This window comes from Zonotrichia leucophrys, chromosome 3, assembly GCF_028769735.1.
Source record: "Zonotrichia leucophrys gambelii isolate GWCS_2022_RI chromosome 3, RI_Zleu_2.0, whole genome shotgun sequence".
In the NCBI taxonomy this organism is placed as follows: Eukaryota; Metazoa; Chordata; class Aves; order Passeriformes; family Passerellidae; genus Zonotrichia; species Zonotrichia leucophrys.
This window is the reverse complement of record NC_088172.1, coordinates 31,296,705-31,322,026: the sequence shown is the minus strand read 5'-3', so window position 1 is coordinate 31,322,026 and position 25,322 is coordinate 31,296,705. Positions and strand designations below refer to the sequence as shown.

At 41.2% G+C, this 25,322-nt stretch overlaps 1 protein-coding gene across 3 annotated transcripts in view; it reads left to right on the top strand.

Moving 5' to 3' along the window:
- The first annotated feature begins 6,038 nt into the window (after positions 1 to 6,038).
- The window catches only part of CYRIA (CYFIP related Rac1 interactor A), a 55,875-nt gene continuing 36,591 nt past the window's right edge, over positions 6,039 to 25,322 (top strand). For all 3 annotated transcript variants that reach the window (XM_064707750.1, XM_064707747.1, XM_064707749.1), the window contains exons 1-3: positions 6,039 to 6,191; positions 21,983 to 22,033; positions 23,842 to 23,910. The gene's annotated coding sequence lies outside the window, so the exon portion shown is untranslated. The remainder of the gene's footprint in view (positions 6,192 to 21,982; positions 22,034 to 23,841; positions 23,911 to 25,322) is intronic.

The window sequence follows — 25,322 nt, the reverse complement described above, 5'->3', positions numbered from 1 at the left end:
TTTATAAACAACGGTCATTCATGTATATGGATTTTGCAAAAGTTGGATCCACACTGATATAATATGGGAAATTCAAAGCCTGGCTTTTCCTATTACAAAAGACTAATTTAGCAACCCAACAGTTACTTCAAAACACTTGTGTAATTTCCTATAACAACTGCTCATCACTTCATACATCTTCAAATTGGAGTCCTGGCCTTTTAAATTACCTACAAAGATTTCAGCTCAATTGAAGTTTGGTGACTGCCAGGGAGCAAAATTAGATGGCTGAAATTTCCATTTCCATCAGCTCTGCCCTCCTCTCCTTTGAAAGAGCCTCCTGTACTCAAGGAAAGCTCTACAGCTTATTTCCTGAAGCTTATTCCAAATATTGTGCTGGTCAGTAGCTATATGAATGTAAATTGAAAGAAGCATCCTAGGCCACCAAGAGTTCAGCGGCTCAGGAGCTGCTTCAGAAACAGTTCTCTTGCTATATGTACATGTAACACTGACATGAGCACAGGAAAAGTGACTGAGGACCATTTCAGTTGTCTAATTTGAATTTATTCTGGGTATAACTGAGTCCTACTGGTCAGCTGAGGAAAATAATTTTAGGAGTAGAACAACAATAGCTATCATGTTCACTGAGGAGTAGCTGTAGGGTTGTGGTTCAGCTTACCAGCCATGCTGCTAGATAAAGCTTCATTTATTGTTGTTGCTTTGAAAGGAACCACATAGGCCTGGCTGTTCAGAGTATTCAGATTCCATGATTTTGATCCAGGCTGAGAGCTCTTGAGGAACACTAATTTAAAAACCCAGGAAAGAAGAATCAATTTTTATAAAAATGCTGCATTTACAGGGTATTATACATGGTACCTTTCTATAAACTAGCTTTGTCCCTGATGAACTCTGTAGAGCTTACCAAAAATTTTAAAAATTTGTTTTAAAATACTGTAATATACCAAAGATACACAGGTTTCTGTAAACTGCCTTCTATACCAAATGTAAAAAAATTAACTGACACATAACCACCAAAACCAGAATACAGCTCTCTGAAAAATGTCCTTTCAATGACATTCACACATGATATAACACATATATATAGCACTTCATATTGCTGTAGATGCTGTGTTAGCTTCTCAAGCTTTCAAGTCAGCACTCCTAGGTGTGGGAATGTTGGGAGCTCTTGATCCTCTGCTTCTCTGCATAAGTTCTATGTGAGTTTGGTGAAAAATACAGGATTTTCAACACAGAAAATAACAGAGAAGAAGCAGGGCTGTGGTTTGGGATAATCATGATGGCATAGGACTTAGGTGGGGTTGCTGCTTGCTTTCCATGTTTGAGTGAAAAATACGTGAATCATGCCAGAAACACATTTAAGCTAGATAAATACACTGAAGAAAATGTCTAACAGATTATTTTTTCAAAATCTAACTCACATAAGTTCCTAATCATCTATCTATAGCTCTGAACGATGGAAGTTACCCATCTTGTATTCTCATGATTCCTGCAGTATTGGTTACCTCATTTGCATAAAATGAATAGAATAAATTGTTACGAATCCAAAAATATACGGTTGCCAGGATACATCTTGCTCGATGCAAATGAAAATGGGTTTGTGCCGACCAGCTTAAAGTAGTTTGGAACTTAGACATTTTCTTATTAACATTAATAGTGATAAATGAAACATTACATATCTAGTGAGCTATTGAAATTATTAATATTTGTTTGGCAAAAGGAATTTTACTTCAAGCAAATCCGAACTAATGGTTGTACAATGTAATTCTATTAAAATACCCCGAGGTTTTACTGTAGAAGCAGCATTCAAAGTGACTATTCCATGCTTGCTTCTTTATAAACTTTTGAATTTAAATGGTAAGTTTTTTGTTAATCATTTTTATGATTTTCAATGCTACAGCCTTAACAACAAACATCTATCAGTGCACAGAAACACTATTATTATGCTTTGTCCATGCCTAATATGTGCGTAAAGTAGTCATAGTTGACAACCATAACAAAAAAGAAGTCCTAGGATCTAACCACATTTCTATACAATGACACTGACAAACTCTTATTTAATGTATATTATTCTGACTTGCTCAAAATGACAAAAATATAATTTATTTTTATTTGAAGCATTATATTTTATACATTCCAATTTTTAAGCCGTACACATGCATATCAATATTTTTTAAAGCACGTGTCAGAAGTTAAGCTATATAACCTTTTTGAGTAAATTTGTTTAATTTGCATTGAATGCCTAATGAAGATACTTAACGCATAAAATAATTACATGTTTTTGGTGAGTGGTGAGGCTGCCCTGACCTGCCGTGGCTGGTCCCTTGTCAGCAAAGGGCTGGCTGCCCATGCCTCTGCCAATGTCACGTGCCACTTGATCCCAGAGAGAAACTGGGGGTTACTACAGACAAGGCTCAGTGTGCTCTGAGAAAAACAACTCTTCATGCTGAAGATACCTGAGACAATTGAGATGAGGAAGTTTATACCCCCTTACTAATGGTTGATTCTATGATAGGAGAGAAAAATAGCAACAAAATCACAGCAGCACTGTTCTTTCATAAGAAACAATTTCAGACACAATTTGGAGTTGTAAAATTATAGATTAACTCACTCCTCTCCTCTTTTGATTTGTTGTGTCTTGGAAGCTACTGGCTTCATTCCTAATTTTCAGTCACATAACTGAAAAAGAAGATTATGTCGCTAAATTATAAAATAGCACTGAGGTTCCTCTTCACAAGTTGCCATTGCAAACAATATCAGTGGTACTGTGAATTATACAAGTGATGACAGGACCATATTGAATATTCATATAATTTACTTCATAGAATATATAATTATCTTTTTTTCCTCTGTTAACCACAAAAATAAAGGGCTTCTAGACTGAGGAAATGATTAAGGGGCTGACGGAATGGGCACTGAAATTAAAGACCCTCTGCTTTGAATTTAGTAATTTCTGAACAGAGCTCTAAACCTTTCTTTTCATCCAAATGCTCTTTGTAATAACCTGTTTCCTTTCAGTCTGCACAGAGCTAAAATGAGCATTAAGGAAGATTTCCCTTTATTCTACAAATAAACTCCCACATGTAATACTGGAGAAAAGTGCTAGATAAATACATTAGTTCTGCTTAGCAAGTAAAACATCAAAAGCTGAAAAGTCACTTGCCCATCTGTTCAGAGACTGGTGGTTGCATCCAGGTGATTTTGAACGCAATTCTGCATAAAGCAATGAGTTTCAGGACTTGAAAGGCACCATACTCTACAAAAGACTAAACAGCACTGTTCCAGGTAGATAAAAATACAAGTATTTACCAGTATTGCAGATGACTTCTATGAATCATTCCTGTTTAAAAAAAGAATCTGTCACTATTCAAATTCCACCAGATGTTATAAGACCAGCACCTAAAACATCCAGAGATTGCTGCTATGCTCCAATGTCCCAGTTGAGCCATGACAACTGGTTGTGTCATAACCATGAAATAAAATGTGTAAAAATCCCCTCAGATTTCAGACTGCAAATCAGTTTGGATGGGATTCAGTGTGAGATTCAGACTTCTAAGTTTTGGATGTCTGTTAGCAGGTGTCTTTGGCTAAGTGACTTAAATTTCCACTGCAGTGATGACAGATTCTCTTAGGTAGCAATGGGCACTCAGACCTACATCTACAGGTCACAGGACCTACAGGTGCTTCTGGAAGATGAGTAGAAAATAAGGCAAGATACCCAAGGGTAACTTCAAAATCTCTGGATATTTGTGTTTATCCCACCCGTGGATCAGGACTGAGGTGGCTTTCAGCTGTGATAACCAGACTGTTACTGGCTGGCCCATTGCATTGTTCACCAGAGAACTGATTTTAGATGCCTGCCTGCTTCTTGTGATGTTGAAACTACTTCATGAAAGCACCAGACCTGGACTTCAGCACTGCCTGTAATGGGAGATTAGACACCTAAATAATGTCTGAGAAATAGAGGTGTCTGCATACCCAAATTTAGAGGCACAATTCGCCAATGTAAATGCAAGCACATCCTTTAACCTGAGAAAGTTTAGGTATTAGTGCTTGAGGTATTTAGGGATAGGGCTAGCAGAGATAAGACAGAAAATCATGGGTATCCTGAATCTTTTCAAAGAAAAACTGGCTGATATGTGAGATTACTCACAGAGTCTATGTGATAAGAAATTACCGAGGAATCTAATCCCTACCCAATGTGCTGCAAACTGATTTTGTCTCACACAAGCACTAAGATAACAGCTTCACACAGACAGCTGTGGCCTGGCTACTAAGCCAGTAGGCAGTTAAATATTTGTTTCCTGGTCTCTAACGTCATTGTCCAAAGCTGAGAATCTGAAATCTATCACTCGCCTGCCATTTCCCCTACAGGCTGATCAACTTCAGTCTTATGGTAGTATGTGACACTACATGTAGATGTTCAACAGTTCATTTCACCAATATCTACCAGTCCCTTTATTTGGCAAGATTTAAAAGTTGGATTTTTCTAACTCCTACATATTACCTGTATGCAGAATAAAAATATTCTCCTGGTAAAGTCCTTGATGTACTCAGTACAGACAACTTGAGAGCATACATAGCACGCAGTCATAGAGTTAGGATATTTCCAAAAGATGGGTGACAGCTGCCTCTCCTTTTGTAAAAGCATCCAGGTCAAGACACAAGCATTATAAAAGCAGTCAGAATGCATGCCCCAGAAAAATAATTAAAAGGGGACATTACGTTGCTAGCTGGGAATCTGAGGTTCAGTTCTTTCTCCTGGTTCAAGTTTTCCATGTGACTGTTCTTCCCGCTTGAAAGTGGAGCAATGCTATTTACTTCTTTTAAAAGGTACTTTGAGACTTGTGGGTAAAAAATGCAAGCCAGCAGCTCAGTGTTCTACTAAGCTGGGTGCTGTAAGGGTAGCTATACTAAATGTGGTACAGCAGCAGAGACACAGCCTTTTAATAGACTAAGTATGTCACTTGAATTATTTTCTAACTAGACAATTTGGAATTTTCAGACCAAAAAAAGAACAATTCAAGGACATCTGGATCAAGCCTGGGTAAAGGGCAGAAGTTAAATCATGAAAGTGATGCTGCTTTGGACTGCTTGCTCAGAGGGAGTGACAGGCCAGAAGGTCAAAGCAGCAGCAGCAGCAGGTCCTACACGTTCACAGCTCCACCAAACCACTCCACTTCGCAGCGCTCCAAAACTTGCCTTATTCATGAGAATCGCACCTCTCTGAGCACACAGCTCTCCTCAACATATTTGCCCGAGGCAGAACGCAGCTGTGAACTCTCGGGTTCACTGGCACGGAGCTGTGATGGCTTTGTGGTCAGCATCACAGCATTTCTCACATTTAAAGAGCTCAGCAAGCAAAGCCCTTTGAACAATTGAGCAGGTATTTCTGTACTGTACTTCTAATATTGCCACTTTTTGTTTTGTTTCTCTTTTCTTGCTTTCTCACTCTAAATGACGCACAGACTGGCTTTTGGGGAAGGGAGAAACCAAGCGCTGCACAGCCGTTCTGGCGACTTTAACCTCATTTAACCCTCAGCACAGCAAGAGGAAGTACAAAGTATTTTCACGAGCTGTGAATGGGCTCAGATCTAGTTTTGACGTCTTGAGGAAGCGCTGCCTTCTGCAAAGCCAGAAACACAAAAAAAAAATGTATGTGAAGTTCGAACTCCAGGGTTCAGAGTCGCAGAATCACACAGAAACCGTCCCGTCCCACTTCCCCCCACCCCACAACAGAGGCCACCGGCGAGAGGGGGATGGGATGCCTGCGGAACGGGGAGGGTTTGGGGCAGCGCCGATGTCCCCGGGCGGGGCGCAGCGCGGGTGACAGTCACACGCACCCTGCCCTGATCCCGCCGAGCGGACAGCCCGGCACCCCGACCCGCCGCCTGGGGAGCCAGGGGGTGTCCGTGTACGGTCCGCACGGGGTGGGAGACCCATCCCTGTCTCCATCCCCATCCCCATCGGAGGGCGCCTCGCCCCGCGGCGGCGGGAGGCGGGTCCGGGGGAGCCGCGCCCGGGGCGGCCGCCGGCGGGAGCCGCACGCAGCCACCGCGGGGCGGGGCGGCTCTGCCAGCGTCGCGCTGGGCCGGGCGGGCTGGGCCGCGCCGCAGCGCCGGCGGCTGATTCGGAGGCGGCGGCGGGGGATGGACGAGGGTACCTGTGGCGGCCAGCGGCGACGGGCGGCCCAGGTAAGAGCGGGGCGGCACGGCGGAGCCCGAGGCTGCGCGGGGTGGGGGCTGAGCCGCCTCTGCTGCTCCTTCTCTCGGCGCCCCCGCATCGCGGCGGGGCGGGGACGGCGCGCTGCAGCCCCGGAGTCTCCCCGCTCCCCTCGCCCTCTGAGCCTGCTCAGCCGCCTTTGTGCCCGTTCCCCGGCCCCGAGGCGCCCTCCCCGAGGTGCCCCTGCCCCTCGCACCGGGGGGGCTGCGGGCGGTGGCGGGAGGGACACGGCCAACTGTTGCCTGGGAAGCGCCGGCCCCGGAGCGCTGCCAGCGGCCCCGGGGCGGGGAGCGCCGGGGGCTAGCTTCGCCCCCAGCCCCGCTTGGAGAGGCATCGGGTGCGGTGCGAGCCCGAGCCGAGGTTCCCGATTGGCCTCACCGAGCCGGGGAGGCGCTTTCCCGGCTACTGGGCTCTCCACGGTGGACATCTCCGGGTTTTCGGTGCCGGCCGGTGCGGGCCGGAGCCGCCGCGGCTGCAGGGACGAGCAGCGCCCTGGCGGAGCCGGCCGTGCCCGCGGCTGGGCCCGGGGAGCCCCGGGCTGGCCCAGGCTGTCGGTCAGACCGCGCGTCGCTGTGCCTGCCTGCGCTGAGTGCGGCGGGGAGGGCGGGGGGCAAAGGGAGATTAGGCTTCAAACTTTGATTACACCGAAAACTTTCTATTCCAGCGGCTGGTGATTGCACGGTGCCATAAGCGTGGTGTTTCCAGAGGGATGTACCTAGACAGGAGATGAAAGACAGGCTCTGTAATGCTGCATTCATCTCGTTTAAATTGCTGTCCATGTTGGGAGGTGTTACAGCGGACAGATAGCACGCTTGTATCTGATATTCCTATTACTGTTTTTCTCTTCATTTGATTCCAAGACCGTTTAGTTTTATTTATCTTTATCTGGGGTTTGTTTTGCTAAGGTCTCAGTAACACATTGTGCTACTGTGTAAAATCGAATGCTCCGTAATTCACTGGCAACACAGCGAGGCTCTTAACTGCACAGGCTTTCAGTGGTGCTGCTAATAACTTGCCGAGGGTGGTGATGTGAGTTGATTTCCAGCCTGTTCCTGGTCTCTAATTGCCATACAGACCATCTTTACACTGCATTTTTGTTACCAGTTCTAAAGTCAGTTTATATATGTTTGGGGAAAGGGTGGGTTAAGGGGGACAGAGATACCTTTGCTTTGCTTCTTCTGTTTTGATCATCTGCAAGGCCATAAAAGAATTAAAATTACTTTGGCAGTGGGGGGGATTTGGAATGAAATGCTGTCGTGACATGAGGTTGCCTTGTGGGCAAAGATTTTCACATGCTCAGCACAGCTCTACAAAAATACCCCGACTCCTGTTACACAGGGAAGAACTGAGCTGATACTTCCTTTTTCTCTGTTATGGTAACTTTCGTATTTCTGTAACATGTAAGGAAGACTGTTACATCAGCAATATACTTTTTAAAAGTAATTTTTAAAATAAACCTTGAAAATTTAAGTCTCTTTTCTACTCTTCTGTAATACCCCCAATCCTTCATCTCACCAGGCCCAAATTAAAAATTAATTATAAACTCCTACTGTTTCCTATGGTACACTTTAAAATAAATGTTTTAATGAAAATAAATTACAGATTATGGGAATATCATGAAAGGTTTGACTTAATTTTATAATGAGCATAGAGTAGCAACCATGAATAAAATTCTAAGAATTTTATTTTTCAACTTAAACTGCTGTAGTATAGTTTAACTGCTGGTCTTTAAAGTTTCACTCAATGTAAACTGTGGCAAGTATAAGCAAGGCTCTCTGAGTTACTTACATGGTTTCTCAAAGACTGTGCAATATTTTACTGTATTCTGTTCTGTACTTCTTCAGTACCCTCCTGTGCTGCTTTTGTGCAGTGATGCTTTGTTTTTTCCCCCCAAGAACTTCTGCTCTTAAAAACTGAAAATAAACAAACCACAAGCGATTGAAAAGACAATGTATATCAGTAATTAGAATAAAACCCCCTTGATTAAGTCAGAAAGGAAAAATGGTGATCATCTTGGATACTATTGCATAATTACTGTTGTCAGATGTCATTTTGCCATGACAGTGAGTCTGTAGTGAATTTTACAGTGCTGAGAAGATAATTCATTGTTAGTGTGCTTAGCTTGTCCTGATGACATCACTTTTGACGCTGTTTTGTCAGGCTGAAATATCTGGTCCTCAGCAGTATGGCAGCCTTACAAAGGCATTGAGGATTTGCATGTTCAGTATGTTGCAGAGTTCCACATTGTGTGATATACAAAACGAGCTTAAATGCTATATGTTATGTAGATGAATAACCATTTCTGTACTTTGACAGAAATAATATTTTGTAGGTGTACAGGTACTATAAGTAAGATCTGTTTATCATATTTTTATCTACTTCCAAATGCCATTCCAATTAGAGTTTTTGGAGAAAGCAGAATATTTTTTGTAGAATTACTGACATTCTTGAGCACTAGATGTATATTACATGCAGTAGCACATGAAGTTAATCATTCAACTCACATTTTATACAAACTAGAAAAATGCTATTCTATGTCTAAGCCCTGTATATGATCCAGACATCGTTAAGTCTCCCGTTAAAATCCCTGGAGACAAACAGGGTATTTTATTGGGACCTATAATGTCAGTGGATAGAGGTGTATGAATGCTAACAATGTATGTTAATTTGAAGCAGCCAAACATCTTAGTGTTTCCTCTGTACTGAATTCAGTATGTATTTGGATCCATTTCAGTATTATCAATCATTCTTTTAGCAGTGCTTTCTACTCATGTTATCTAGGAATGCAAAACAGTAACACTAAATCAGAGAAAACAGTTTGAGAGGCATGAATTAAAATATTTAATATATGGGGCAGTTTGAGAGCTGCAAAAAATGCAGTCATAAATTTGAATTTTGTTGTTTAAATTAAAATTGTAATAGAAGCTGCTCTGCACTCGTGTGAATGATGACAAGAGCAATCTGAATGATTTGAGCTGTAGAGGTCCTAATTGTTATGAAGTACCAGGAATTTGCCATTCTTCTACTTAGACAGAATTCCAATTCCTGCTTTCAATTAAAATGAAAAACGTGTCTTATTTTCTATCTTTACATACTGCTCAATACAAGTTCTTGATTTAAACTGGTAGCAGCAGCTGATCCTACAGAAAAAAATAACAGTAATAGGTATAGGACATAACCTTTCAGGACTCAGCCAGTGCAGCACTGACACACAAGTGCTTGAAAGATTTATATTTAGTATTTTATTTTATTTAGTATTTTATTAGGTTTAAAATGTTTAGAAATGATGCCAACATGAAGATACCAGCTATGAGATTTAAACATCACTCAGACTTAACTCAGGAATGGTTACTTTGGCATGCTAACAACTGAAATACTCTTGTCTAATTTATGAACTTGTCAATAGACTTGAAAACCAGTGCTCTGAGGGACTTCTTTCTGCATATTACCTTCTTTTGTTCCTGTCCATGACAGTACTTCTATAGTGCTTTTCATTGTGGATGAGTTGACAGATTTTAACATGTTTTGGATGACCAGCAGTGCAAAAGATGAAGCTTATGCATAAGTCCTAGTTTTATCTTTGAGTAAATCTGTGTAAGGAATTTGCAATGTTTATAATGTGTGAAACACTAATTTTGAAGGTTCCAGTAGCAGAGCAGATTGTGGTGTTAAGTGTGCCTATCAAAAGTGCCAGTCTGGTTTGGTTCAAGTCTTGGGTTATTAAATGTGATTAGTGAACCTGTGTTCCTCAGGCCTGGTGAAGAGCCTCCATAACATCCATTCAGCATGGGAGTTGTCGTGACTAGAATGTGGCATGGAGCATGCTGAAATGTTCAGTTTGATCCCATTTGTTGTGATGAGCTCAGGATGACAGAGTGCAAGTTCTCACAATATAAAAACTCTGTGGAGGTGGTTTGGTGTTTGTAAGGGAATGTGTAGACTTAAACTGACATTTTAGATAAAAGTCATTCTGTACTGTCCTGTATCTCTCTGATACACATAGGTTTAACTTAAAGTTTAAATAGTTGTTAGAAGCTTTCTTATATATAATTTATGGGATTTGTCGAGGGGGGGAAATTCTTCTCTCTGCTGTATTACTGCCTGAGTTCATAAATTATTTGAGTGGCCTATTTTACAACTAGATGCCTCAAAGCTGAGGTTGATGGTCCTAAAACCCATGTCTGAAAGCACACTTTTCTACATTTTTTACTGTGAAGAAAATGAGATGCACAGTTCTGCATCCATTCATAGCTGTTAACCACTGAGACTGTTCTGGAGAGTGGAATCTCTCTCCTGCCTCACTGCCTTTGGCATCCAGAGATGGGAATGTTACCTCAGGATTAGAAAAACTTGTTTTGCTAAGAAATAAGTGTAATCTATTTACTCAAACTTGAGTAAAAGCATTTGTGATTATGTTAATCTCTCTTCTCTTCATGTTTTATGGTGCATTAGTTGCATCACCCATTCATCAAGTGTGACAGTTTATTCTCTGTCCTTTTTAGCTTTAAGCACCTTGAGCTCACATCACCCTCTTCCCAAGAGACTGAAACAAACGGAGTGTCATAAGCTGTCCTTTATTTCACCTGCAACCTCTGGAAAAAAAAAAATAAAAACAGTAATTAGGCCAGAGGCCTAAACTCCTGCCCTGTGATTAAGGCGTTCAGGTGAGGGAAATCTAGTTTCTATGGGTGTTTCATTCTTTAATCCAGTAAATATTTTTCCATTTCAAAACTTCTGCAGGAATAGTCTTAGGACAGACAATAGCCTGTGGTTTAGGGCTCTGCCCTGGTGTGCAGAGATGTGGTTGGGAGGCAGTCTCTCAACCTGAGAGGAGCCTGCCACCCACTTCTACTTCCTCTGTGGCTGCTTTCCTGATGCTGTTAAATAGCTCCGTGGTGCTTGAGAGCATGCTCCTGCCCTCTCATCCGAAACTTCAAATTGCATGACTCCTTTCCTCAGGAGCTTGTGAAAGGAATGTATCTTGCTTCTAGAGAGGCCTGAGGGTTTTACAACCCTTTTTAATAACATAGGTACCTCTTGAGCTTCCAGGAATAGGTGACATCAGTTTAAGGTACAGCCTTCACAACTTTCTTACCTATTAGGTTAGGTGGCTTCCTGCTTGCTATCCCAGTTACCTTACTTTCCCTTCTATACCCAAATTTGTTGCAGCCATGCTCAAAATTCTCTTGTGAGTCCAACTTGGTTTCTAGACTTATATGGATAAGTAAATCTAGGAAGAGTGTGGATTTTGAAGGGATGAAGGCCAGACTTTGGCAAGACTGAGGACTTCTGGAGAAAGTCTTTTGGTTTTAGGATGCAGTTTGAGTCCGGTTTGATTCAGTTGTCCAGTGTAAATGTTTTGTCCTGGATGAGATGCTTTGCAACAACTGTTGCATCTATACTTGGTTAGCAGGCATAAGGAGGCCAGAAGACCCATGTCCTGCATAGACCCATGTCCTGGAGCACCTACTGGGATATTTCAAAACAGCTCATTATTATTTGCTTCTGCAACTGAACGGAGCCCAGTAGTGTCCTAGGAGTATTGTTGCCTAAGCTGTATGTGGTTATTCAGAGAAGTGAGAGGAAAGGGTTGTTTTCATGTTTTTCAAAGATATTTCAGAGCAAACCTGGTTTCTGTTTTATTTTCTTATTGTGAGTGTATTTAATACCTAGCTTGATCATTATAATTTTCATTTTGCAGCTGCCCCAGATAAAATCTGGAAGGTTAGCTTGAGTTAATGGCTTTCTGGAAAGAGGGGAGAAGGTTCATCTTCTGGCTTCTCTCATGCATGTTAATAATGGTATGGAGCTGTGGGGGAAAAATTCATTACTGGTTTTTTTAGCTGTTATCAGAATGCTGAGTGATGGTGCCACTTACAGAGCAGAATTGGTTTTAGAGAAGAAGGAAAATTCTCTCTGGTAACTGGTCCTTATGATTCTATCTCCAGTAAATTGATTCCAGAGTTGTATTTAAATAGCCTCCATGGGAGACATACAGTAATATTTATTTCTTATGGGTGATCTGTTGGTCCTAATTTTTCAGAGGGCATTGCTGTAATGCTGGGGAAACTGAGGAGGAAGTAATGGCAAGGGGAAAATTCGATAACATTTCTCAGAGTTGTTGAGATCTCTTTAGATTTGAGAAGGCTAGATTGTTAAATTTGTTATGTTTTATTTCCAGGAACAGTCTAATTTTGTCTCAGTTGTACTTTGTCCCACCCACATACACACAGTCTGTACTGTATTGCTCTGTAATTGCAGTATTTTGCTTCAAGGATCATCTGTAGGCAGTTGGCGATTTCTTCACATACAGATTTCATGATGGACGTTGGCATCTTTAGAAGCTTCTGGAAATAAGTCTGTAATCCTCTCCCTAAGAATGGGATGGTGGCAGAGGAAATGGGTTCTGATATCTTGTAACTCTTTTCCTTATTTTTTTATTATTAAAGCACAAAAGCCCTGTAAGACTGACTGGAATGCTTCCCTCTCCCAAGGCTGTGCTGCAGCAGGGCTCTGTAATACCAATTACTGCAGGGATGGTTTTGCTGTTCCAGATGAGATCATGATGGGGGTGCTGGAAAATGAGTCGCCCTTAAAATGTATTTTATGCTCTGAATACATTACAGATTGTGTTATTATAGTGCAATACTTAGGTCTTTGGGGTTTATGTTTTTAGTTAGTGGAGGTGTTAAAAAATCCACTAAGAATTTTTTATCAATGTCTCTTGTATTCAACAGGAAAACAGAAAATATTTCCTGATCTTGAAGTATTTTGGGACTGTGTTGCCTGTAGAACTGATTTGTATTTCTGTAGCTAGATAATCTTCCTGCTTTTATTTATTTTATTTTTTCCCAGAAAGACAAGGTCATATCACACATATTAGAGGTCCTAGATGTATAGATAATATGTTTGTCCAGTTTTATACTGTGAGCCTGAAAATGATTGGGGTCTGACTACTTATGCCTTTGTTTTCCAGAGATTTTGATTCATTAAGGCACAGACAGTATCATGTTGTCCTTTACTGAACTAGAAGTAAAACTGCCAAAAAAAAATCCCCTTTTGTTCTGCTGCTGAGGAACACTGTGGGCTGCCAAATCCTGACAGTCTGAGTCACCACAATTGTAATAAAGTGTTTGTACTTTGTCGGTTGCTGTTATTCAGTGTCTTCTAATTTATTCATAAGGCAAAGGGACACCTACAGATTTTAAATACTACTTTTTAAAGAAATAGTCAGTGTTTATAAAGAAATAACATTTGTCAATAGAGAATTAAATGCACTGTAGTTAACACTTGAAAGCTTCTTAGGAGTAAATAGTTAATCTTTAACAATAAGAAATATACATATATACATGTATTTAACAAATTCCATGTTTCATGTAAGAGCAATGCTAGACTTCAAAAAATGATGGGATTATTTTAAACTCCTTACTGAACTCTGTTGTTTTGGCCCTCTGATCTGACCTTATAATGATCTGATAACCAGAGAGACTGCTTCCTTCCTAAAAAAAAAGCCAAAAAAAAACCCCAAAAAAAGTTTTAAGGACAGGGCCTGTGACCCTGGAAATGCTTATCTACATTTAGCTTTGAAGTGTGTGGGTTGTGACCCAGCAAGCCTAGCTCATGTAATTAAATTCAGTTGTTTTCAGCATCACTTCCAAACAAAGCAGTCAAGTTCTAGTAGTCAAATTAAGTTGTAATAGTCACATATAACTCAGAATGAGCATGCATAAAAAGCTGGAGGAAGGCAGGGTGGCTCTGCCTCAGTGGTGGTACCTGTAAGGCTGACAGGTGTGTTCCACAACCCACAGCAGGTGTTCTGTCCGTGACCATGTGCACATGGTGGTTCTCTGGCTGATGGATCCTGCTGCCTGTGCTTGGGTGGGAGGTGGGAGTACTTACAAGTTCTGGATCCCATCACCTGTTCATGGAGAGGAGGTGGGTTTCTATATAATTTCTCAATACTGTAGCTGTTATGGATGTGAGTCCTCATATTGTCTAGTATCAGTTATTGAGGCAGAAACAATGATTCCTTTCTTTCCATTGACAACATAACAATAAGGCTTTTATTCTCGATACATAGGGAATTTTGTGTGTCATTTACCTTTCCCTATATTGAGCTAATGAAATTTACACAGTTCTTGCTCTCAAAAAAAATACCAAATTGGCTAAACTGGATTATTAATTACTTTCCCCGATTCTGTCTCATAGAGCTGCTGGTGAAAAGCGCCGAGGTGGGTGTGGGTGGTAGGCACTGGGGCAGCGTGGGGCACTGTGGCAATTCTTGCAGCAGAAAGTACTATAATTTTAATTGCTGCTCAGTGTCATACTATCACTACAGCTGTTTCCCAAAGAAGAGGTTTGCCTGCTCTTGACAGGACATTCACACAAAGGAAGGAGATGGTACATAAGCAAATGCAAATATATTACATGCCTTCTATCCTTTGGTTTTTAATACATGCTGTGGTGACGAGTTCAGTGTGAAACACTCAGTGACATGTAATTATATATGCATTAAGTGGATGTTGATTCATGGTGTCCCTCTCTGAGAGTACCTATTCATAATGCGCTGAGGTAGGGATGCGAGAGGAGCAGCACAGCTCTGAGCTGCTTAATTCATGTGGCACTGCAGTCCCGCTCAGCTGCTGACTTCCTTTATCCTTTTTTTTTGCCCATAAAAGGAGAAAAGTGCTGCCATATGACTCTCTTTAGAGAGAATCACAAGATGAGGTTGGGGCCAGAGGGAGGGAGTGGTGAGGGGGAAGTTATTCAGGTAGCTTTGTTTCTTGTACACGATACAAAACATTCTGCTTTCTGTGTTTATTTCTGTGGTACTACTAGCAAAGTATGTTGTAGTATTTCCTTCAACTGACATTGCAATCAGACATTTAATTCTTATAATAACTTCTTTTTTTTTTTTCTTTTGCTTTTCCATGGATGAGAGATTCTGAAGGGAAGGGATATAAATGAGTTTGGAAGGAGATAACTTCAGTTCTTAGGGATTAGGCTGTCCTCCAAACTTGCAGACAGTTTCCTGCTGGTTGTTAAGGAATGACTGTATGTGGTATTCTCCCATCTTGTGCCAGTGACTGTAGGTAGGCATGCCTGAATTCATTGCCTAATTTTGCACTGTTAAAAAGCTTCATCTCCGGTTTTTCCAGAAAGCAGACTAATTAGGTGATTCTCTGAAGATTTGCTCAGAGATCAAATCTGGACCACTCTGTGCCTTTTCACAGTCCTTGAGCTCTCTTACTCTGCAGTCTCTCAGTGACTCTCTTTTACAGTAAAGCAAGAATTGCCTGCCTTCCTTTGGCATATTGTGACAAAAAGCACAGCCCTCCCACTGATGAGGGTCACAGTTTTTCCACAGAGTGAAGGCAATTAGCAGCTCTGAATGAGTTCCACCCAGTTTCTGGCATGGGTTACTGGATGGTGTTTGATGGGCTACTGATTCTGCATCAGAGTGCTCAGCAAGTACCAGGATGGTCAACTCTCAACCATGCTGCCAGCTAAAGTCCTGTGTGTGTTCAAAGCCATCTCTGAGTCAATGATTCACGGTATTGATCAGCTTGGGTTTAGTCAGCCTTGCTGTTCCCTTTATTTACTGATGCTGTGAAGTGATTTGACATGGGAACATACAAATCAGCTGTCTCTCTTCTTGCTCAGTCCAAAACAAGAAGTTTTAGAAATCACAGCAGAATATCTGTGCAAACCAGACTTTTTTCTTTGACAATTAAGGAGATCTTCAACCCAAACGTTTACTTTCATACAAAGTGAAGCATTTCGTCAAGGAGTCCGAAGGGATCTGGAGAAAATTGAGATCTTACTAATGAACAGTCATTTCCTACATTTCCTAACATCACCCTTGCTATCACTGTAGGTATCCTGGGGAGAGAGCAAAAGGACCATACTAATTATGTATCTAAAGTAATCTCTTTTTCTCTAGCTGTTGGTTTTTGGCTTTTTCTTTTTCTTTTTTCTTTTTTTTTTTTTTTTTTTTTACGTCAGAGCTAGGATGTAGGCCAAGATCTGTGAAAAACAGATGTCTGTCTCATGCCTACAGTGTTATCATCACTGGGATTTAATAAATTTGTTAGTTCATGTATGTGGGTGGATTTTTATTGTGTTATAGACTTCTGGTAGTTTTTCTTGAAAGATCAGACAGTTTTCTGGTTTATTGGAGTGATGGTCTTTAGTTGAGTGTTGATGTCATTGTTGAGATGCATTTGTCATCTTTTCGTCTCTTTGGAAGACTGAAATTGTACCTGTAGTTGAAAGCACTACAGTTAAAGTATTCACAGGTAAATCAGAGTTTAGGAGTTCATCTGGGACTATTAAGTTGGAGCAGATGGTTATTAGGTAGATTATTAGGTGGACTCACTGGACCAGATTGGCAGCTGGTATTGCAACAGTTATAAATGGGTGCTCAAGATTTTACAGAGTAATAAGCAGTTATGTCAATATTGCCATGGGTTGACCCTGGTTGGGTGGCAGGTGCCCACCAAAGCTGCTCTGTCACTGCCCTCCTCAGCTGGCAGAGAACAGAAAACATAGTGAAAAGCTTGTGGCTTGAGATAAGGGCAGAGAGAGAGATCCCTCATCAGTGACTGTCATGGGCAAAACAGGCTCCACCTGGGGAAATTAGTTTAACTTACTACCAGTCATATCAGAGTAGGATATTGAGAAATAAACCCAAATCTTAAAACACCTTCTTCCCACCACACTCTTCCTGTGCTCAACTTCACTGTCAATTTTTCTACTTCTTTCCCTCAAAAATGAGAGAAGAAGGAGAACGGAGGTTGCAGTCAGTTCAGCCCACCTCTGCCACTCCTTCCTCCTGACATTCTTTCTCTTCTCCAGCATGGGCCACCTCTCACAGGAGACAGTTCTTCATAAACTTTTCTAATTTGAGTCCTTCTCATGGCCTGCAGTTTTTCATGAAGTGTTCTAGTGTGAACCGTCCCAAGGGATGCAGTCCCTCAGGAACAGGCTGTTCCAGCATGGGTCCCCCATGGGGTCACAAGTGCTGCCAGCAAATGTCCTCCTCTCTCCATAGCCACAGGTCCTACCAGGAGCCTGTTCCAGGTAGGCTTCCCACAGGGTCACAGCCTCCTTCAGGCACCCACAGCTCCACTGTGGGGCCTCCATGGGCTGCAGGTGGATCTCTGCTCCCCCATGGTCCTTCATTGGCTGCAGGGGCACAGCTGCCTCTCCATGGGCTGCAGGTGGATCTCTGCTCCCCTGTGTGTCTCCATGGGCTCTGTGAGCACAGCTGCCTCTCCATGGGCTGCACCAGGGGCTGTGGGGGAATCTCTGCTCCAGCACCTGGAGCACCTCCTGCCCCTCCTTCTGCACTGGCCTTGGCAGGGCTATTTGTGCTCATGTTCTCACTTTCTCTTCAGCTGCTCTTCTGCAGCAGATTTTCCCCCTTAAGTCAGTTATGCCAGAGGTGCTGCCACCATCACTGATGGGGTTGGCCTTGGCCAGTGGCAAGTTGTATCATCCCATCCTGTTCCCCTTCACTGCCCTCCCCACTACCAAAACCTGGCCATGGAAACCCAGTACACAGTGCCACTGCACTTAAGACTCCAAGGTGAGGAGTTGGCACTGAGGATGATGATCTGTGGGTCAGCAGTTGTGAAAGGGTTGTATGTTTTTGTATTGTCAGAATGATTTTTCAGTCCCCTATGACACTGCATAATCACATCTATACAAAGTTTTACACACAGTAATTCTTGCCAAGTACAATATTTACATCCATATTTGCACCACGGTAGTTGTGTTTTCCTTTGGAAAGTTTTATATGTGTCTCTTGTCTTTACAACAACTTCTTGCTTGTGTTCCTTTTTGTGCAAAATAAGGGTAAATGCTTTCAATTCGGGTTTGCATGAATTTTTAAGAAGTAATTAATTTGGGAATTCTGACTTAGACATAAAAAAACCAAATTTGTGAAGACGTATATAAATTTGTGAATTATTGAAATAAACCCACAGATTTGTTCCTAAAACGCTGATCTTGTAAGATGAATTTCTTCCTTGCCCATCACTCCTATGTGGGTGAAGTTTGGAGAAGCAGAATCTCAGCTGTGCATTGGAATGCAGTTGATAGAGCTATGCCCATTCTATACCAGCTGACAATCAGGACTAATGTGGTACTGGAAGCAGTCCAGGCTTGCCGAAATTAAGAAATCAGATGCTCGTGTTCAGTCCACCTGAACACATTAAAAAGCTCCAAAACCTAGAGAGTGCAGATTTTCTTGTGTGCCGCATATGATACTCATTGTGGAAACACAAATGCTCAGATATTACATGATTTTGTGATTCTGTTTCCCTGATTTGAAAGCAACAGCCACCTAGGCAAGGGTGATCTGTTAATTCTGAAACACATTTGGCCATTCACGGAATTAACTTCCATATTAACTAATAAAAGTGATGTTCTCCAGAAACAACTGAGTACTGTATTTGTGATGCATATTCATAGCAGGAACTAAATAAGGAGTGGGTATGGCATGCAACTCTACTGTTACATTTTTAGTCCTGCTCATGACACAGTTTTGTTCTATGCCAGCTAACACTCTCCCAGATAATGCCCAAGCGTAGTTCTGGGGTTGGGAGAGACGGTGGACTGTTTCCAAAAGTCTGTTTGGATCTGGCTGGGCTGTATGGAGGAGTAGGATTTTAGTTGTCCAGCTACAAGCTGTAACGTGTTTGCTGGTTCCAAGCCCAGAACATGGCTATGTGCCCTGGTCTGTTTTATTTTTTGACATATATGTGGCCACAGATCCTGCTTTCCAGGAAGCTGGGATTCAGCAGCTTCTTTAGGGAGGCAGTAGCAGCATTGTCAGTGTGTGCTTAGGAAGGTAGAAGAACAATTCTTTCAAGCCTGGAAGTTAGAAGCTGTCTGGGAAGCTGGAAAAATGAGCCAGAACAACTTGAAATCATGGAATAATTGAGTTTCATATTTGTTTTATAAGACAAGCCCCAGAGAATACACAAGTATAATCAGCCATTTTGAAAGCACTTGTTTAAAATATATATATATATTTGAAGAATTATGGCCTGGCATTTTAAATCAAAATTAATGACCTGAGTATTAAGCAGATGGCATCTACAATGTCCTCAACCAGAGGATGTAAATCCTGGCAGTAGAGTGAAACTTAACCTAAGCTTTGCTTTCTGTTAGCTAAAGGAGCAGTGCTAGTGCAAACCTGAGTTGTCATGATCCTTAGCTTTTCCCTGGAGAATCCCTGTCTTCAGCAGATGTCTCAGCCCTCTTCTAATTGTCTGTTTGCCTCCTGTCTAGGAGGTGCAAGTCTAACCTTCTATTTAGCAAAAACTGTAGGGTGTGAAGTTTTGAGTGTGGGTGGTTTTTTTCTTTAAGCAGTGTTAAAGCTATTAGCATCCTAATGACTTAACAGTGTCTGGTCCGACAGACAACTCGGGGGTTGACTCTAGTCCGTGGGGCTCAGCCATCTGTCTCACCACCTCGCTCCTACAGGACATGAGGAATAGCTCTTGGGATGGCATGGGCTTCTTGTTATGTGTTCCTCCAGCTGGCTGTGCTCCAGCGATCAGAAACTGACCTCCCAGTGCCCGCATGGACAGTGCCATTCCTGGGCTGGCAATTCCTGCTGCAGTTTGTGCTTTGAGGGTTGTGTGGGGAGAGCATCAAAGCTCAGGTCAGGATGCTCTAAGGATGAACTGCCCTGAATTGCTGGGATTGCCGTTGCCATCTCTTGCATTTTTCTGCATAAGATAGAAATAGTACCAGATTGGTAGTAGAGTTTTTAATGAGTCTGTGGTTTTTTCAGTTTTTACATTGATAAGTGTGTTCAGTTGCTGCTCCTTTTTTCGGTTTTTTATTTTAAATCAGAATAAAACTCGTTGCTTTGTTTTGGAACTTGTGCTTTCTACTTCTTGAGTAAAGGACTTCTAAAACATGAAATAATGTTGCGGTTGCATAGTTAGGATAGAGAGTTTGGCCTCTGACACACACTTCCTCTCATTTAACTCTCCTCTTTAGCCTTTGAACATTATGTAGTCCGTTCTATAATGTAGCTTCTCTTAACTCCTTATTTCCAAATAGAATTAATTTAGCATCTCTGCTATTTATGCTTTGTTGAATACTGATCGTACAGCCTTAATTATTTCTTACACAGCAGGAAACCTTCAAAATAGCAGCTGTGTTTTTCCTTAAGTCAAATTGGTTGTGAACTACGACTGCTCAAATCCCTGGGAGGATAATAAGCTTTACTCCCAGCAGGTCCCCCAGACTACTATGCTAAGGGAACCAAACTGAATCCTGTGTTTCATTGTATATATGCATTTTAACTAGAGATAAATTGACTTGCTGTAGCTTCCCAAAATAGTAAAAGAGAATTTTCTGTTCTGTGTTAATATATATTATGGTTTGCCTCCTTGCTAATACCCTTTCCTTTGAGCAATATTTTACTAGAGTTTCAGAGTGCCTTGTTTACTTCAGTCCATTTTTGTCAGGCTGGTGTTTAAGAAATGATCACTTTCCTTTCTTTCTGACTCCCAATTCTCCCAAGAACAAGAGTGGTTGCTCATAAATACATTTATTCATGCTGTGGTTAAGTCACAGTGCTGCAAGAACGTGTCTTGATACTTAGTTTTATTCTGAAGTTATTAAAGTGTTGTTCCTCTTCCCTCCCTCAGCTTTCCTGTGGAAAACTGATACCAGTCTTGGGATGTTTATCTCCACTTTTAAAGAAATATTTTAAAGATACCAAACTGGAAACTAAACTTTTCAGAGTAGTTTATCCTCCTTCCCACCCATGGCATTGGCTTTGGCTTTCTCACTCAGTGGCATCTCTCTCAATCCAAATGGGATACCTCAGTGAACTTGCCTTGCAGCCCATTCCATGCAGTTATTGCTCACAGATAATAAATGGTTTTTGGCATCTGTTTGTAGTCTTTTTTTTAATGCCCATTTCATACCTGCTAATCACATTAACCCTGTAAATTACACTGACGTTGTTTTTATAACCCGTTTGATTTTGTGTTTCTTTTTTTTTTATAGTGAACAAAATTTAGATATCTGAGAAATTTTTTTAATATATTGAAAAGCAGACTTCTAGAATGTTGTATTTGATTAAAAATCTAGTTCAGTCCTAGCTACTACCTGAGTTATGCTATTATGAGGGATAGCTATTCTGTATAAGTTGCAAAGGTTTTGTAGTTTTATAACTCAGATGAACAGGAGGTTCTCCTTGATAGTTGCTGGGGTTTCTTTCCAAAATTTAGGGTTTTTTTTTTTACGTTTCCTATATAAATGTAACTAGTGCTGGAATTCCAGAGTCTTTCAGACCTGTGATTTTTGCTGTTGGGTCAAGAGGGAAGGGGACATGTTTTCTTACATCTTCAAGCAGTAAATGCTGTACTAAACAGTGGTATTTAGAGCTGATTTTTGCAGCCCTGTAGCACTGGAGGGTCAGGAGTTGTCTCGTACTCCATCACTGCTCTGTGGGAATGGGTGGGTGTCTGGGTTCTGAGCACTGCTGCCAGTCCTTTCCCTGTCCTGCAGCAGTCCTTCACTACCCTGGTGTGCACTAGTGTGAGATTAATTGAACTTTGGCTCTGGAAGCAATGCACAGTAGAAGACACCTTGCAGAGTACTCTTTGCTTTTGAAAAAATGGAAGTTATTCTCCATTGAAGGCATTTAAGTAACTTTTTTGATTTTTACTCATTAATTAAAGCAGTTTCATTAATAATGATCATTTTAAATAAATTTTAAAATTCACAGATTGCAGCCTCTGTTTAAGTATTGGGAAGGCTCTGGATCATCTTCAACAAGGTAAGAGTCACCTCTGGTCCTTTCATCCTTTCAGACTTGCACAGAACAGCTGTGGAGCAGATTTGAACATCATCAATGATAAATGAATGCTCAGCCCTCATTGAATACCATCCTTTATGCAGTTTTGCTGTTGCACCTCACTGATGCTTTCACAATGCTATCTGGGCATAATATTCTCGCCTTGAGGTTTTTATTTGTTTGCTTTTCTTGTTATAGAACAACAATTGAGAATTCTTCTTCCCATGTACTTTTTTCATTTACTCCACTGTTTGTTTTGAGTCATTTCACTGTTATTGTTCTGGTCTGTCTAAACCCTTGGGACAGAATTGGCTTAGGCAGAGAGCAGGATTTGTTCACATCCCGTTTGAAGTCCTGGTTCTGTGATTTTTATGGGTCTTCTGCTACCATTTTTTTTTCCAGATCTTGACCGAGTGCCCATCAAAGTGTCTGAAATACAAGTTGCAAATACCATGCATTGCTACAGAACTGGAGAGAATTTGCAGCCAGAAGCAAAATAAATCAATGCTAAAAAAAAAAAAATTGTTTTTCCCCTAGAGAGAGGGAGTTCCCTGACTTGACCAGCTACTAATTGGTACAAAGATTTGTTTACACAGAGGAGCAATTCCTAATTAGTTCCCTGTGTGGGTGTTCTACTTGGGAAATTAGTATTACATTTTGATATAATCTGCTTTTATAATGAATTGTTGCAATTTGCAGTAAGGAATGTATTTTTAGGGAAAAAACCCCAATCTGCACTGTACCACATGAGTTTCGAGAGATAATTCCTCTTTAGGCAGCAATCAAGGTTACTATTTTGAAATTAAATGAATAAAAGTCCATAATTAGATTAAACCAAGTTTTTAGTCACATATTTATAAATATAGCTGCAGAAACACAACCACGTGTTTTTCAAAGCCAAAACCTAATGAAGCTGAATTAAGCTGATTTATGGATGTGTTGGCTTGACCTTTGAGGCTATGAGGATAGTGAAACTCAATATTTGGGAAAAGTGCTTGGGGAGCTCTATTACCATTATTAAGGTTATGGTTGAAATTGAAGTTCACTTCCAAGCTTTTCTGTAGTGGACTTATTTTCCTTATATACTTTCACCTTTATTCTGGGAGCAAGCTTGCATCTCTCTTAAGTTATTTTATTTAGAGAGTTGAAAAAGTAACATTAAAATAGCTGTCTGTATAGAACCTTATGAAGCACCTGGTCTCCTTGTTTTTCTAGTGACATCCCCTGCCCCAACACTTGGAAAATGAAATGATCACTACTGGACATTTAAATTACATTCTTTATTTCAGTAATTTTAAAAGATTGGAAAATTAATTTCTGAACTTAGAACTGCTTAGAACTGGACTTTTTCATTATAAATATTGCTTTAAATAAATATAGCCTTTATACTAAATTGCTAAATGTTTTGGAAATGTATTCCATTTCCGTGATTTCATTATTATATCTTTTAATTCTTAATATAATGCATACCGCTATCAGTGCACATTATTTTCCTTTGGCTGTACCAGTCTTGGCAACAGCTCGTTATAAAATCTAACTTATCTTCCACATCTATTCAGCAGAATTATATGATATAAAATTCAGTGGGAATACCTGATCATTTCAACCCAGCTGCAGTATTTAATGATATGACTACAAAAATTTTTGGGTGTTACAAATCTCACTTTCAATAGAATAACCTCCATTTCTCATGGAAATTTCTTTTTTAAACTAGAAAGTTTTATTGCAAAATTGAGATAGGGAAGAGCAAAACTGACCCCAAGTGTAATCTTGAATGTTTTTCATGACAGACGGACGTTGAATGTTTAGCATCGCCTCTTTGGATTTTTGCATGTGAATTGGAACCGCTTTATTTCTAGGTAAGACATAACTGTGGGTTTCTGTTAAGTGCCCTCTTCCTTTTATATGAGAGTTGTGAGAAAGCTGAAGAGTGCGGTATGCTGGACTTTGCTTTATGCAGTGTTTATGTGTTTGTTGAATGAGTCCAATGTAACTTGAGATTTTAAGTGCTCATTTGTCCAAAATGTCTGTGTTCCCTGAGAGAGACCACACCAGCCACTCTGTATGGTCAATACATGTACAGGAGTTTATTTTGTGATCAGGTGTATAGTTGTTCTGTTAGCTCATTGCCACCTTGAGGAGTTAGCTGAGTGCTGTCTGCCCCTTCTCTTGCATCAACACCTTCACGCAGCAGGATGTAGTGGTTTAGGGAATTTGCTGCTGAAAATCTGTGGGATTGCAAAGGCTTCCCGGAGGATTACTTTTCTGTCAGTTTAGGCCTCTGCATCAGCTCACTGCAGATTCACACAAGTACTGGTATCAACACAAGGGAATCAGTGCCAGTACCTGCACTAACAAATCATTTTATTGGCTTTAAACTTCTTATTTCTCTCTGCTCCAAGAAAAGGATACATGAGAAGGACTATGAAGAGGTTGTGAACAGCTGCAAACTTCAATAGCTGAGGGGGAAGCAGCGGGGTGATAGAAATGAACTAGAAGGTTTTGATCTGTAGATGTAATTAAAAGAAAATCTGTCACTGGAAACAAACTACTTCTTAGTGAAATACTAGAGGCTGTGCCAGTCCAGCTTCTTGTGCTTTCTACAAAGATTATAGGGACCAGAAGGGACATCTCTGTCACATTTCACATGCAGCTGAGTTGTGAGCAGGGCTGCAGGGCTGAGAGTCACGGACATCGGTTCTGGTTGTGACCCAAACAGTGCTGTTTGCCAGCCCTTCCTGGATTCCCGGGACGTGGGAAGCAGACAGGATATCTGACCTGGACTGCTTGCAGCATGTAACACCTAAAATCTGAAAGGCAGTGTTATCTTAACCGTACTATTGGTAGATGGTGGCTTTGATCCAGTGGTTTCTCAGAGAGATGGAAGCCACTGAGTATCTAAGGGATTCTCTGAGTTAACCCTGCTTTAGTAACAGTGAATTCTGTCATTAATTCACCTTGCTGTGAGGGGCATCCAACAAGTGGTGCTGTGAGCAAAAGACCACAAACACTTCCACTTGCAGATGAAAACAAGCCCAACACAGCAGCAGCCTGACTGGGTTTCTGTCAAAGCAGGTTCACAGGACCCAGGTGGAGTCAGGGCAGTCTGTCAAAATAAAGGTGTTTGCTGATCATGTGGAGGTTTGTTCAAAAGAAATAAAGCCACCTGCAGAGGTGGAAGGTGTAGAGGTTCATCACTTTAAGGTTACAAAGGATGTGAAACCAGCATAGCTGAAATACAGCAATATTCCTGTTTTATTTCAGTGGATGG